Source organism: Schistocerca nitens, chromosome 6 (assembly GCF_023898315.1).
Source record: "Schistocerca nitens isolate TAMUIC-IGC-003100 chromosome 6, iqSchNite1.1, whole genome shotgun sequence".
Lineage (NCBI taxonomy): Eukaryota > Metazoa > Arthropoda > Insecta > Orthoptera > Acrididae > Schistocerca > Schistocerca nitens.
In genome coordinates this window covers 749461810-749477687 of record NC_064619.1, presented here as the reverse complement: position 1 = coordinate 749477687, position 15878 = coordinate 749461810, and the positions used below count along the sequence as shown (strand labels likewise).

The 15878-nt window shown below is 42.5% G+C and overlaps 1 protein-coding gene and 1 pseudogene across 1 annotated transcript in view; one reads left to right on the top strand and one right to left on the bottom strand.

Moving 5' to 3' along the window:
- Positions 1 to 15878, top strand: part of LOC126263619 (UDP-glycosyltransferase UGT5-like) — a 169216-nt gene that overhangs the window by 144242 nt on the left and 9096 nt on the right. The gene's annotated exons all lie outside the window — the stretch shown is intronic.
- LOC126263861 (5S ribosomal RNA) lies at positions 650 to 767 on the bottom strand (annotated as a pseudogene).

The following is a 15878-nucleotide window of genomic DNA, read 5'->3' as shown; positions in this document are numbered from 1 at the left end:
GTAGCTCCTCAGTTGGTATCACGAGGCTGAGTGCACCCCGAGAAATGGCAACAGCGCATGGCATCTGGATGGTCACCCATCCAAATGCTGGCCACGCCCAACAGCGCTTAACTTCGGTGATCTCACGGGAACGGGTTTATCCACTGCGGCAAGGCCATTGCCCACAAAAACATATATTGTTTTTAATAAAAAATAACAGAACAAGCTTCCATTCTCAGTCTCACTGACAGTGATGGCTACATGTATCAGAATAAGTCTGACCACTCCACGGCAGGCAGCAACACTGTTCAGGGCAGAAAGCTTGCAATGGCCGCCTTTCTCATTGTGGCCACTCTACAACACCTTCCCCTACCGATCTCACTATTAATTGGTAACCTGCATAAATTAGTGTCCAGTGTTAACTAACTATGCTAACTTCAATATGAGACACAATCAAAGTAGCTCCTCTCGAACACGCCATGAAGGCCCAACGGTACCAAACGGTCGCCATGTCATCCTCAGCCAATAGGTGTCACTGGATACAGATATGGAGGGGCAAGTGGTCAGCACACCACTCTCCTGGCCGTATGTCAGTTTCTGAGACTGGAGTCGCTACTTCTCAGTCAAGTGGCTCCTCAGTTTGCCTCACAAGGGCTGAGTGCACCCCACTTGCCAACAGTGCTTGGCACACCAGATGGTTACCTATCCAAGTGCTAGCCCAGCCCAACAGCGCTTAACTTTGGTGATCTGATGGGAACCAGTGGTACCACTGAGGCAAGGCCATTGGCGACGCAATCAATGTAACGTTTAGTAAATGTTGTCAATGTCGTTCTTCCTTTACTCACTGCATCGTATTAAAACAGCCTTAATTTTATTTCATATTACTTGCTACAAAGATGCACCACATTTGGAGATGACTGTCTCTATAACACGCATTCATGAATCCATGATACATCCATTTGATATTCATAAACAGTAGGTGACCAGTCCTAGATGTGCACACTCATGAGTTGTCAGCATTGGAAGACATATGATAAAACATTCCCCACTCTCACTTCTGTTAACCCTGCAGTGACCGCGTTCCTTACCTCTCTGCCAGGAGGAGGGCAACAGGGATGCTGGTGAAGTTTGTTAGTGCAGGTTGCCTACATCAGGGACATGTATGCACTCAGGGTCAAATTGATTGACGGGTACTTAACCTATTGTTCTCCTTTGATTGACAGGTACTTCACCTATCGTTCTGCTAAAAGGATCCTTCCTTTTGATTGACAGGCACTTAACTTATAGTTCCCCACCCCCTCCCCCTCCCCCCACCGCCTCCCCCTCGCTGATGCAGGTACACTTTCAGGTCTGAGTTATTGGAATAGCCTGTCTCCCTCTTATCAATTTGGTTGACTACTTAATTTAATTGATCAATTAATTAACATCTCCCCTTCTGGTAAACCATCCTCCCCTCCCACCATCCCTCCCGGAAATTGGCGGGAAAAAGACTTAGTTGATCGATCATTTGGAGGGAATTCGATTGTAGTGTGTGGAATACTGTTTAAAAAATTTAGACGGAGTGTGGAATATTGTTTATTTAAACAATTTAGGGGATTCATGGCAGTGTATGAAATATATGGAAATTGTTGGGGAGGAAGGATCTCATAATAGGAAATTCATGGGTACATTGTTTATTTATAAAAAAATCAGTTTGTGGAGGTTGGTTTTCTCTTGCTCATCATTGTCTGCTGTTTGGAAACATGTAGGTCTTGTAAGACATAATTACATGTGGCAAACATGTTCCATAACCCAATGTCCGGCACTGTACTCTGGGTGTCTTAACCTAATGTTTGGGCCTTTGTCGGCACTTAACCTATTGTTCTGTTAACTGGTTTTACATGTCACCCCCATTTCCTTAAAGTATTGTACCGCCTTTGATATCAAATCAAGTAATTAGTTATGTCCTCCCACCATTTTCTGGTACACTTTTCGAATTTCACATGCTTTTGAATGCCGTTTCTGGTGCATTCTTCTTTGTCACACTATCAACTGTAATTCTTATTATTTCAGTACATGGGGGGGGGGGTGTCTTTTCCATCTCATCCATCCGCCGGTACACTGTTGGTTACCACATAATAATTGACTTACATCGATTGTTTGAGTTGGAGAAAGAGTTTTGTTGGGACAACACCTTGTGGGGACAGATAGCACCGAAACAGTGATCGCATACAAGAATGCAATATGAGGAATCACTCGAAATGGAATGCGGAGTCATCAGCTTTACCGTCACTGTGACAGATGAGTTTAAATGTAGAGGTCGTCAGTCACATTCGGACAGCAATTTGGAGATTCTCCACAATGCCACCCGCCTAATTCTTCCAGTTTTCTTATGTTGTAATTGTCTTTTGCTTAAAATCATCCAGTTTGTATGGAGTGCTAGGGTAGGCGCAGAAACAGCGTGATTTACACCATGCAACGTCTAGATTTCTACGAGAGGCAATGGATCAGAACATGTTAATGCCAGTTTAGAACCTGAGACAGACCTCAAAGTCGTGTCGGAAAAACAAAATGTATGGCAGTGTACAAAGCGTGTTACAGCAGAAAAAAAAAATGTTTCAAGCAATGACACAGGATCACAGCGTCTCTTGCAACTTACAGTATGGTCCGTGGGATACGGTCATCCTCCTACAGTACAGGTGATGAAACTCTAAACTGGTCTGTGCAGTGGGTCAATACCTGTACATTTAATAGGGTCGTCACATGTGATCGAAGCCGGCAGGCATGTGGTTTTGTTTTCGATAATGGGAGGAGAGAAATGCCATAAAAGTCTTATCGAGTTCTCTGTCGAATGAAGTTAGTGGAGCTTTTGTAGTTCGTAATTTTTCTCTGGTGGATGGAACAGAATAACACTGATAGAATGTTGGGGTGATAGACGTGAATGGACCCTGAGGGATGTGGATCTGTAGTACCTACTTGTAATTTGGAGAAGCACCACAATGCAGTAGCAAAATCCACGTCCTTCCCCCAGTTCCCGTACTGTCTTTTATACTACCTTGTGTTGCAGGAGCAGGCTTCATTTCCATCGAATGGTCAAAACACAGTTCTGTCGCAGTAACTCAGCTTTGCCTGTTTCTAAATGGGTTGAAGATGTTGGTAGATATAGCTTCTCCGATTTCTACTCAGTTCTGACTTGGAACAATCACATGCGCAAAGCTGCACGAATGGTAGCACAGAGTCTGAAGGGTAGTTGCCAGATGCATAGCGGCTACCTAAAACCGTGTTGGAACTTTGCTGTAGCAGATAGGTTCGAGAAAAGTGGCTCATTTCGAGATATGAGAGTGTCAGGAATATGATTCACTAGTGGCTGTAATCATCAAAGGACATCTCCATAGGATCCAACGCAGGTATGTACTTGAATGGAGGGACTTGATTCCAAACCATAGACATCATTTCTAGTGGATAGCGAGACACTAGATATCTGAAAAGCTAGTGTATATTTCTTACGATGTCAATCAGCACATCATCTACTGTTTGTGATCCTCCTCATTCAGTCATCGCCCATAGGTCAGTGGATATATCACTGAACCTCTGAAATGGTATCGAGACAGAATACATTACAAATGCTGGAGAAATATCTAGCGGCGGCGGCGTGAGGGAGTTGCAAATACCGGTTTCATACCACGTCCCTTAACCAAATCACTTTCAAAACTCAGGTTGCATCATGGGCTACGTGTAACCGGATTGATGGTCTGATAATATACACTCCTATGATCACCGTCTCGGTAATTGTCTGGAAAAGCCAATCCATTCGGAGGTAATGCCATACGTCGCTTTATAAAGACGGTATAGCTTTTAACATGGATACTTGTGTGCATCTGTAGAACCAAGACCGCTTGTGATGGTAATATGGTTATGTTTTTTAACATCTGGCGGTTTGTAAGACGATTACACCTCTCTTTCTAAGACACAGTGGCACCACTCGCAAGAAAAACTTATGAGATGTGCTCACCAATGGTTGATTTTCGGTCAGTATTATTTTGTATTGACGACAATCAGTGATTGACATAATGTTATACAGGCATTAGGGGATGTGTCATAGGTTTGCCTTGGGCATCAGGCTCATAAAGTATGTGTTTGTGTTCAGGCATGTGCAAAGGTAGGTATGGATTTGACGTGGAATACTGTGACAGCAAAGGGAAGAGTATGTCAGGTCATAAGAATGGCTCAGATATTTCTGTTTCCAGAGCCACAACCGTCAGCAGGGTGTATTTCAGATACTTCACTCATTGTCTCCTGTCGTTCAATTGAGACCGCGACCATAACATTTAATTGTAAGTACAATGATAAAACATATATGTCACTGGGTTTCTAGGATGATTCTGCCTATGTGTGCGTAGCATTCTGCGCTGGTGATGGGAATGATTTACGTTTCCCGTTAACGGCAGGAGCTGTCCGAATGGAAAGGCCTGTTGGAGTGTAGGAATGTAGCTGACTTAAGCATGTACTCGTAGTCTTCTAGACGGCTGAATAGCGAACTGATACTTTTGGACAGCTTTCGTGATCGCATGGAAATTTGAGAAGATTCAATATGGACGTGTGTTTGCGCTTGGCCATTATTCCTATGTCAATTGTTCAGTCGACTGCTTCTTCACATTTTGCATCTTTATTTAGTTGAGAGAACATCGATTGTGGTGCGTGCATCTAGCAGGTGGAAGACACATATGCTGGTTCTCTAGACATGAGAAACACGTTATTTGTCTTTGTAAATTGTAGAGATGATGTGGAATCTGTTACATCACCGACATCAGTATTAGCGAGTGGAAATATGAGTTTACTCTATTTTTTTCGAGTTATCACGTAAAGGTTTTCATAGACGAGATAAGTTTCTCGTTACTCAGTGGTTTACAGCATTCTCCACCTCACTAAAGTTTCGGGTTTGTAGAGGAATAATTTCCAATCTTCGGAAATATGTAGCGCGAGCGATTGGTAGGATACTGCTGTGTGCTTGATGTCGAGAAGTACCGAGAAAATGGTACAATGTTCTGGCAAACCATGTGAAATACATGTTCTTGTAATCGTTGAGTCTAGGGATGGGTGTAGAAAAGCAAGCAAGCAATCAGGTCCAGACCAGAAACAGTAATGCGTTTGTGCTGAGGGGAAATGAGTCCGAATTTGTAGAAGAGTTCTAAGAGTGACTTCAGTCTGCTGAGGGCGCTCTGGTCATGCATCGGGAGTGGATGACATGCAACCATCAGCTACTGTAAAAATATCTACTGCAGCGAGGAGTATATACGGTGCTGTCTGTCTTCTCAGTATATGTACGACTGTCTGGTGGTCAATAGCTATAAGAATGATGTAAAAGGTGCGATTTTTGTATGGTGCAGGATACGAATTTTATGTTTACTACATCGACACAGTACACGGTGATATATTGCTGAATTGGAGATCGGTTTCACGCTCTAATATTTAAGGTCCTATCCTCAGTGGCAGAGCAGTGTAATCGAGTAAGAGTCTTTCCGCATTTGACAATCTGTAGGCCACTTTACAAGGTTTAATTGCTGATGCTCATGCTGCTGCTTGAATGTAAACGTACTGTGGCTTACATTCCAGCATACGTTTGTGACAAATAATCAACCTACTATTCACATAAAAACAAAAAAATTACGTATGTCTAGTCATAATGCAAGAATAGAATGGACATGGTGAATTGTGATTTCAACGCACTGACGAGTATGTCAGAACTTATGCGGTAATAGATTCACTTTGTAAATGGCTGCACAATATAGCAATGTGCATGTTCAACAGTATGGGCAGTATGGCTGTAACAATACTTCCCCTCATCGGCACCCCTAAGCATGCTCTCGCATTTTCCTAGTTGTTCTATCGATAGTGATGTGTATTACAGTACACCAACCCACATCATTGATGTCTTTCCAGGCATTATGTCCTCAGGTGCAGTATTCATTATCACACATAGTGCCGGACGCCAGTCCTTCATAACATTTGTTTGAGAGAATCTTGGCAGGCTGCAGCATCTTCCACAAGCGCTGATTCAAAGACTTTGTCAAATAATTTCCTAGGAGTGATGAGAATCGAGACATGTAGTCGGTGTGAGTGTAGGCGTACCATAATTTTTTCAGACACTGTACAGATATAAAAGATAACTGCACTGTTTGTCTCAAATGCATATATGTTGAAGTGTGAAGTTACTGCGGCTTATGTTGTGGCATGATCAGAGAAGACGAGTGTGTCTCCTATCGTGAGAGATGTATAGATTCAGCACATCGATAACTTTGAAGGTATGGGAGAGATTTTTACATGGAAAATTATGTATGCTATAGATACTGAGGTTCATTCCAGGACCACAGCTGTCAAGAGGAAACATTACCTGTACATCGACTGGTGTCAGACTGTAGTAGCAATCATAATCTTTAATTGTAGTTACACTCGTAAATGTGTTACTGGTTCCCAATATTCTTGTGAGTCTAGTATGTATTCGTTGATCTGTAGACAACTTTTGCTTGGTTTAACTGTCAGTGAAATGTAGCGATCTGTACAAAATAATTTTGGCGCTGAAAGTCTTGTCTGCAGAAATCTATGGTGGACAGTGCTTTCACAGCGGCAGCAGCAGCAGTTTGACAGGTAAATTCAGTGATGAACGGGCTGTCCTATTAGGATCGCTAGGAGCAATACACCCTGTGCTATTCTGGGAAGCAATGGAATATCTCTCGGTGCTGGACCCGCACTGCAGCTATGTGTCATCGCGCCAGCAATGGTGCCTAAGTGAACACATACTTCGACCGGAATTTCTCAGGTGTTCAGTATGAAAGGGATACCACCGCCTGATGCTTGTGGGATCCAAAAGAACGCCTGAGTATTTATAGGCAGCTGACAGCTGCGTCGCCTCTATGCCGAGGCCCACCGATGCACCCGGACTCTAGCGTCGGCGTCTGGTGGCCAGATGTGTTTTTTATTAGTGATCTTTTGTTTAAACTATATTCCATCGATTTCACCGACCGTTAAGATGCTGAGAATTAAGAAAAACTACCCCATACATGTGAAGAATACCTATTTAATTAATTTTCACAAATTTTTAATGTCAGTGTGGTGTTAGCGGTATGGTAGTTATGGGGAGGGTGTGCGTTAGTGGGTGACAATAAGCAGAACAGTAAGTTAAGTGCAGAACACTAGATTAATTTGCATAATTTTTATGTAAAACACAGTACAATAGTTTAACGGGTGGGTGACAAAGAAGAATGCACCATAAATGGCGTTCAAAAGCATTTGAAATTCGAAAAGGGATACCAAAAGATGGTGGGAGGACATTCTTTAATTTGGTATCAAAGGCAGTACAATAGTTTAAGGAAATGAAGGTGATATGGAAAACCACTTAACAGAACAATACGTTAAGTGACAACAAAGGTCCACAGAGTAGGTTAAGACACCCTGAGTACAGTGCCATACACTAGGTTATGCAACATGTTTGCCCCGTGTAATTACTTCTGACAAGACCTACATATTTCCAAACAGCAGACAATGATGAGCAAGAGAAACTGAATTTTTGATAAATAAACAATATACCCTTGAATTTCCTGTTATGAGATCCTTCCTCTCCACCAATTTCCATATAATCCAACACTGCCTTGAATCCCCCAAATTGTTTAAATAAACAGTATTGCACATAATGTCTAAATTGTTTAACCAGTAATCCATACATTACATTCGAATTCCCTCCAAATGATCGATCAACTAATTCTTTTTCCCACCAATTACTGGGAGGGAGCGTGGGAGAGAAGGGAGGTTTGCCAGAAGGGGAGATGTTAATTAATTGATTAATTTAATTAAGTAGTCAATCAAACTGATAACAGTGAGGGAGGCTATTCCAATAACTCAGACCTGAAAGTGTACCCGTATCAGTGAGTGGGAGGGAGTAGGGGAGCGGGTGGGGGAACAATAGGTTAACTGCCTGTCAGTCAAAAGGAAGGATCCTTTAGCAGAACAATAGGTTAAGGACCTGTAAATCAAAAGGAAGGTTCCTTTTTGCGGAACAATAGCTTAAGTACCTGTCAATCAAAGGAGAACAATAGGTTAAGTACCTGTCAATCAAAGGAGAACAATAGGTTAAGTACCTGTCAATCAAAGGAGAACAATAGGTTTGCCCCTGAGTGCATACCTGCCCCTGATGTAGGCAACCTGCACTAACAAATTGCACCAGCACCCCTGTTGTCCTCCTACTTTTTCCCCTGGGAAAAGTGGCAAACTTTACTTAGCTCATAGCCGACCTCACCAATGTCAATTAAAATTGAGGACGTCTTATAATATTAGTGTGTCTGCAAGTATTTTAGTTATTGACCAAAAAATACACTCTCGTGAAGCTTTCAACATTTGCCGACGTTTTTGAATTTCACAGTTACTTTCCACAAGGATACCATGATATATGGCTGAGAACTGTGTGTTACCCAGTGGCTGCAGTTTGACGACCAATGATCTAGATTTTCAGAAAATTTGTCAAAAGAGTACATAATGCAGTGTGATTTTAATTTTCTTTTGCACTGACAGTGACACCCAATTTTGTGCTTTTATGTTGAATGGAAGGTTACTGGATTTTTATTATCAGAGTGCTGCAATAGCACCGAATCTTAAACCTGAAGTACATTACAGAAGATTAGAAATAATTATATGCTATTTCATCACTATTATAATTATTCAAATGAACATGATTTGTGTGAAAACAAGGGCAGGAAAGTAATTGTGGTTGGTATTACTCTGCCACACACTATGTTAATGAGTTAGAAAATTTAGTTCAGTCATAGTCAATAGTATAAACAGTAAATTGGAGTGTGTGGCATTAATAACACCTCGTGACCACTCACAGAACCAGAGTAATTATTGTACTGCTACCTTTGACTAAAATCAGTGTTAAGAATATAATCTCAACTCAACTCACATTCTAAATTTAAAAAAAAACGGTCGTTTTTCACATAACCATAAACATTGATTATCAGAGCAAGTATGACTTGACGCAACACAGTACCTGGTCACTAAAAGTACCTAAGTCACATTGAGCAGTTATTTGAAGACTAAACCGCTGTCTTGTCTAATCTACCTGTTCTAGCACTGAATGCAAACACTCAGCTATATCAGCAAGTATAACACTTCATAAACTCAATGTACTTAATGTCCCATCTATAATACTACTCTCTCATGAACAAAGAAAAAACAAAAAGTCTTTTGAAAGCAAAGCGATAGACTTGAAAATTTAATTACTCTTCCCTTCTGATTCACTTCAGAAAACGTTGAAGTCATCCACATTTAACTGTTATTTTAGAGACGTCAAAATAATAACAGTTTATACACAATAACAGTACCTGCTCTTCCCAGCACTTGTTTTCTCAATCGTGATATGTCGTCCTTCCTCTTATATTAGGGCAATTCACCACATTTCTTTTCAAAACAACCCTAAACATCTTTCATATTACCTTCAAAAACATGACATAGTCAAATTTTCATTGATACGCTGTAAAAGTTCTATGCAAATGACGACATAAGAATAGAACAAAATTTCTTCTTCACAAATGGCGTTTATTACAATTCCTATAAGAAAGTTCCTGAGAGAGTAAAACTATATTGACTTGTAGTTAGTGTCACTGTTTACGGCTGATTGATAATATACATGTTTCGAACTCGCGAGGAAATTACATAGCTACCAGATAAACATCTGCTCACAATTTCAAAATTACATATGTAAGCACTTGTAATTATAATATTGAAATTTAATCAGGCTGCCTCCCTTAAACCACAAGTTCTTCAGCCACACCACAGTAACATGGCTGACACCTCATGTCTTTACATCAAAATACATACTATAATAACTATTTATTTTATACAATCTTTTCAATCCATATCACTCTCACAATACATGTTCTTACTAGTGTTTTCTCTTAGAGAATAACATTTTCAAATATATAACCACATTATATGGTTTACAAGCGAAACATAAAAAGTTTAGATATTTGAAGAGATACAATTGATGCTAAGCTCTTGCGCTGCTGCGTCCAGAACATTTACGACCACTAGCGCCCCCTGGAGACATTGTATCAAAGTGCATCGGTTGCGTTACTTTATTCAAAGTGTACTGGCTTATTCAAAAGACGCTTTGCACCTGTAATGTAGCTACAAGACACAAAACGTGCTTCGTTGATACGTTACAGTTCTTAATATTTCTTTTGGACTCCGCACAGAGAGGCAAAGCATGCTTGAAAATTAATTGTTTTGGTCTTGTGTTGTGACTGTGTACATCACAGTTAAGCTGAAACAGTTCTGTTATCAACCATTAACCAGTAAATGTATTGTGAATTCTATTGTAAGAGTTCCAACACTCTTAAAAAGGCTTCTAGAACATGTATGGTGATCTACTTTACACAATATTTTTTCTGTTGAACAGACACTGCATTTACTACAGGTGCACTGCCCCACAGGATATTCGCACAAAATGGCTCTGAGCATTATGGGACATAACGTCTGAGGTCATCAGTCCCCTAGAACTTAGAACTACTTAAATCTAAATAATCTAAGGACATCACACACATCCAAGCCCGAGGCAGGATTCGAACCTGCGACGTAGCGGTCGCGCGGTTCCGTACTGAAGCGCCTAGAACCGCTCGGCCACCGCGGCCGGCCTGATATTCGCACAAGACAACAGAGAGTGAAGACAGATAACATAAGCCAACACTCTTGTCTTGTCTTGTCTTGTGAGAACAGTAATGAGACCGACAACAACGCTAGCGATCTGGCAACGCTGCGTTGTTCCACTTGTGTAGGCCAGTGTTTTCATCCCTTCCAGATGCTCAGTCCGAGTTTCAGCTCAGTACAGCCATCACGTGATTTCTGAGAGAGCCATCAGTGAAGTTACGTTTTCGTTGTCTGTTACGAAAATGGAACAGCGTAATTTAGAAGAACGCTATGCCAACAGGTTTTCTGTTAAACATGGGAATCCCTGAGTGTGGCCTATGGGGAGCATTCCTTATCAAGAGCACAAGTTTTCACTGGCACAAATTATTACTGTAAGCCAGAGAACACGTTGAAGATGAACGTCGCTCAGGAAGACCAACTTCAAAAACCGACGAAAACGTCGAATATGTGCGTGCTCTTGTGAGATCAGAACGATTTCAACAATAAGGATGGTGACTGACCCGTTAAACGCCGGCCGGTGTGGCCGAACGGTTCTAAGCACTTCAGTCTGAAACCGCGCTTCTGATACGGTCACAGGTTCGAATCCTGCCTCGGGCATGGATGTGTGTGATGTCCTTAGGTTAGTCAGTTATAAGTAGTCTAGGCGACTGATGACCTCAGGTGTTAAGTCCCATAGTGCTTAGAGCCATTTGAACCTTTTGACCCGTTAAACACTTCCACTATACATCAAATTTTGAGCGAAGATTTGTGCTTGCCAAAAGTTTGTGCCAAAATGGTGCCGAAAACCTCAAAATTGAGCAGAAGGACAGTCGGAGAAACGTCTGCGTTGATCTCCTTGAGAGGGTTGCCAACGATCATAAATGGTTCAGTCGTGTGTTCAGCAGTGATGAATCCTGGATTTTTCAGTGTGATCCTGAGACAAAGAGCGGCAAAGTGAGAAGTGGCATGCTGTGACATCTCCTCGATCGAAAAACGCTCGAATGAGCAAATCGAATATCAAAACGATACTTTTTTTTTTTTTTTTACAGCAGGGCTATCGTGCGTAAAGAATTTTTAACTCCGGGATCAGGAAAATTTGGAAATTTGTGATAAATTCTGTGGGACCAAACTGCTGAGGGCATAGGTCCCTAGGCTTACACATTACTCGAACCCCCGACGGGGGGAGCCATGCGAACCGCGGCAAGGCGCACTAAACAGTACGGCTACCCTGCGTGGCGAAAGGGTCAGGGAAAAGGTGAATCGCGCGAGACAGGACACGGCAGGCAAGTGGATGCTACACCGTGACAACGCCTCATGTCACAGGGCCACTTCTGTCAACGAAGTTTTGACCTCAAAAGGCATTCCTGTTGTCCCACAGCCCCCTTTTCACCTGATCTGAGTCCGTCTCACTTTTTTCTTTTCCAGACGCTTCAGAATGTCTAAGAAGGCCGTCATTTGGGGTCTCTGGAGAACATTCAAAAGAATGTGGTTGGCATGTGAAAGGCCCTGTCAGTTTAAGCCTTTCAGTGCTGCTACCAAGACTGGGAGCAACGACTCCTCCGGTGTATAACTGGCGAAGGGAACTACTTTGAAGGGGACAATACTGTTGCTTGAAAAAAAAAATTAAAATGTTGTAGATAAAAAATCAATTTCATTGCAGTTCTGACACACCTCGTTAGATCGACAGCGTATGAGATGTGTGTAAGGGGACAGCATGCTGAACTGAGCTTGATCAGTTTACTTATGTTTTGCCTCCGTTTTAACTTAGCTGATTAATAGGTCTGGGGCATATTACACGTATCAGGTGGCTTCACGGGTACTGGGAGCTGTGTGGCACGGAGTTAGTGGTTTTCGACGTCAGAGTGTAGTGGTAAAGTAGAAAAAGGGCTTCAGTCTCAGAGGCAGCAGAGGTCCAAGCACTAATAGAAAGCACTAAAACTCAAATCGTTATAGGCACTGGAAGCTTTCTAAAAACGGAGATAAACTGAGCCCAACTTTTTACAAAGGACCTTACGGTATGCAGTAAGAATACACTAAATTCAGTTGGTGGTGGTGTGTTTGTTGCTCGTAGAAATAGTTCATCCCGTACTGAAATAGAAATAAATAATTTCTTTGAGTTAGTATGGGTAGAGGTTTCATTTGACAACTAGAATAAATTAATAATTGGTTCCGTTTACCGACCGCCTCCTCCCCCTCCCCCTCCCCCCCTTCTCGAAACGTTCAAAGAAAGCTTGTTTAAAGCCAGTGGTAGGCATAAAACATCGTCCGAAATTGTTCCAAATGCTTTCTCCGAAAAACTATTTTGAGCAGGTAGTTGGAGAAGCCCCCTGAGTGCTACAGCGCTGCTGAGCTGGCACTTCGGCAAGCGCAGGCAGTTCGCGCCTACTTTCCAGTCTCTAAGAACTAATTCCCGAGACGCGAACTTGCAAGAACCTGCCACTGATCTTGCAGAGGCTATTTCTCACTAGAAATTTAAAATAGCTGCAGAACTGATGCACTGCTAGATGTGCGCTTCCTCTAAACTTCTCTTTACGTTAGAATCTTCAGTCCTACCCACTTATATTTTTCTGTACGTTTTCTACTGTCATCTATTCACTGTCAGTAAACGCTGTCCTCTTGGTCTGTTCTGGTATTTTACACTTGCATCGGTCCAGTACAGATCACTTGTCTAAGGATTATCAAAACATTTTATACACTGCTGGGGCTATTAAAAACGCGGCTTAATATAATGAACGTTATACCGACGTGTTGTGTACTACATGCTTGGATACGCGAATTATCAGCATCTCATCGCAGCAGCACAACTTAGTTAGCAGTAAGATCATCTACGTTCTTTATACTGTATAAGTTTTCTCATTTGTAAATCGCACACGAATGTTGTCTTTTTGTGAGAAGATTGTTTTATGCCTCGAGTAAGAAAGACGAATGTCTAACATGGCACACAGTAACATATCATCGTCATTTACTGTCGTTCCTGGCACTGCAAGCTGGAGGGCGAGCAGTGTAGTTTTATCCACTGATGAGCCACAACATTGTGACCACCTGTATAATAGCTGACATGTCAACCTTTGGCTCGGACGAGAGCGGCGACGCGTAGTGGCCTGGAGGCTACGGGGTCTCGCTTGGCAGGTCGCTGGAGGGAGCTGGCACCACATCTGCACACATCAGTCACCTGATTGCCCCAGGACGATGAGCTCTCGTGTCTCATACGATCACACCCCAGATGTGTTCGATCGGGTTCACACCTGGCGAGCTGGGGGGCCAGCACATCAACTAGCCACTACGTTGTTCGAGCCACTCCGTCACACTCCTGGCCTTGTGACGTGGCGCATTATCTTGTTGAACAGTGCCACTGCCGTCGGGAAACATGACCGTCATGAAGGGGCGTATGTGACCTGCAACCAGTGTCCGATACTCCTTGGCCGCCACGGTGCCTCCACTTCACCTGTGGTTGCCCACGTGACTTCCCCAGAGCGTAATGGAGTCGCCGCCTGTTAGTCTCCGCCCCCAGTACATATGTCGAGGAGCTGTTCCCCTGCAAGGTGACGGATCCGCGCCCTCTCATCGGTACGGTACAGAAGGTATCGGGATTCGTCAGGCCGTGCGACGCTCTGCCACTGCGCCAACGTCCTCCAACACCCGACAAGTGGTGCAGTTTCCGAAATTCTCGTGCTGAGCCTCCGTGCCACCACAGTCTGCCCTCGGTCAGACTCAGATAGATCGCGCAACTTCCCTATTCTGCACACGGACAGCACGTTCACCGATACTACGTCTGGCTGGCTGGCAGCCATTCCTCTCCTCGTGACGCTGCTATCGTCTCCACGGGTCTGTATCGACAGTATGTCGCTGATCGTAATGTTCTGGCTGTTTCCCAATAAAGTTCGTACCTGCATGTCAGATGTGTACGCTACAGGTTTATGGGAGATAGTACAAGTTCGTGGGTCTCGATTAATTTATATGGCTTGTCCAGTAGCCTGAAGCTCAAACCATTTAACTTTGAAATCGATAGTGTGTGAAACAAACATCAACAGATACAAACAAATAAAGTGGAAAAATAAATTGTTCTTCATCAGCAGAGGATCTACACTGTCACCTTTCAATTGACTTTTTTGTGTTTGTGCGTATGCGTCTGTGTGTATGTGTGTGTGGGGGGGGGGGAGGGAAGGGGAATTAAAAGATATAAAATATGTTGATGTGGACGCTGGTTCTGATCCTGTTCAGACGGATGGGCTGAGTGGTGCTGGTGATTGATAAGTTTTCTCTTAGTTGAACGAATTGAGTAAATCGATGGTTGTGAGGCAAGGAAAATAATATCGATATTACGAGCTCGATGTTACTCGGTTGGGAAAGTTATATGAGTGGTACGTGGGGGTTTCATTTAAGAAACCAGTAGGTGACTTTGGATAGCTGGTTCTGCATTTAGGGAATGGACAGGATACTAAGCAACTGTAGATGGGTGGAACGATAGATCTCTCGAATTTCTGTATCAGGAATCAGTTGCCTCGATATAAAATGTAGACAGTGGAAAGGTGAAGAGAAAGCGATAAATAGGGTATTTCAGAAGTGATGGTCACTATTCTGGGATACGACAGCAATGATCATTCGAAACAAAAAAAGTCAAGTCAACACGGGCTCTAAAACGCATACGTTAAGACCTATGAGCAGCTCTTGACGTTCGATACTGTGAAACAAATCTCTTCTGCTGCAAGCTCTTTGTCTTCCATATTTTGGGAAATGGTAGCATGGACCAAAACAAGGAAAAAACGCATACCTTAACAGCTGTCAGCACTTGTTCATCTTCGCTACTTTGAAACAGCTCTTCTAATGAACAAGTGTTCATAATTTCTAAGGCATGCATTTTAGGGCACATATTTACTGGAATTTTTTCTTGTTTTGTCAGTACTACCACTTCCGAAAATAAGAAAAGCAAAGAGCTTGCAGTAGAAGAGATTTGTTTCACAGTATCGAACATCAAGAATTGCTCATAGTTCTTAAGGTATGCCTCTTAGAGACCTTGTTTGCTTGAATTTTTTTGTTTCGAATGATCATTTCCTGTCATATACCAGAATATTGAGCATCACTTCTGAAACACCCTGTATACTGAGAGGGACCGGTAGCCTTTCTGAGTCAGCCATAATCTACTATCAAGTTTATAATATATTTACTATTTATAAATATAAGCTGGGAAACTAAAGAGGAAAGGGAATTTAATCAACAACCAATAATGTATACGAGAGACGGCAGCG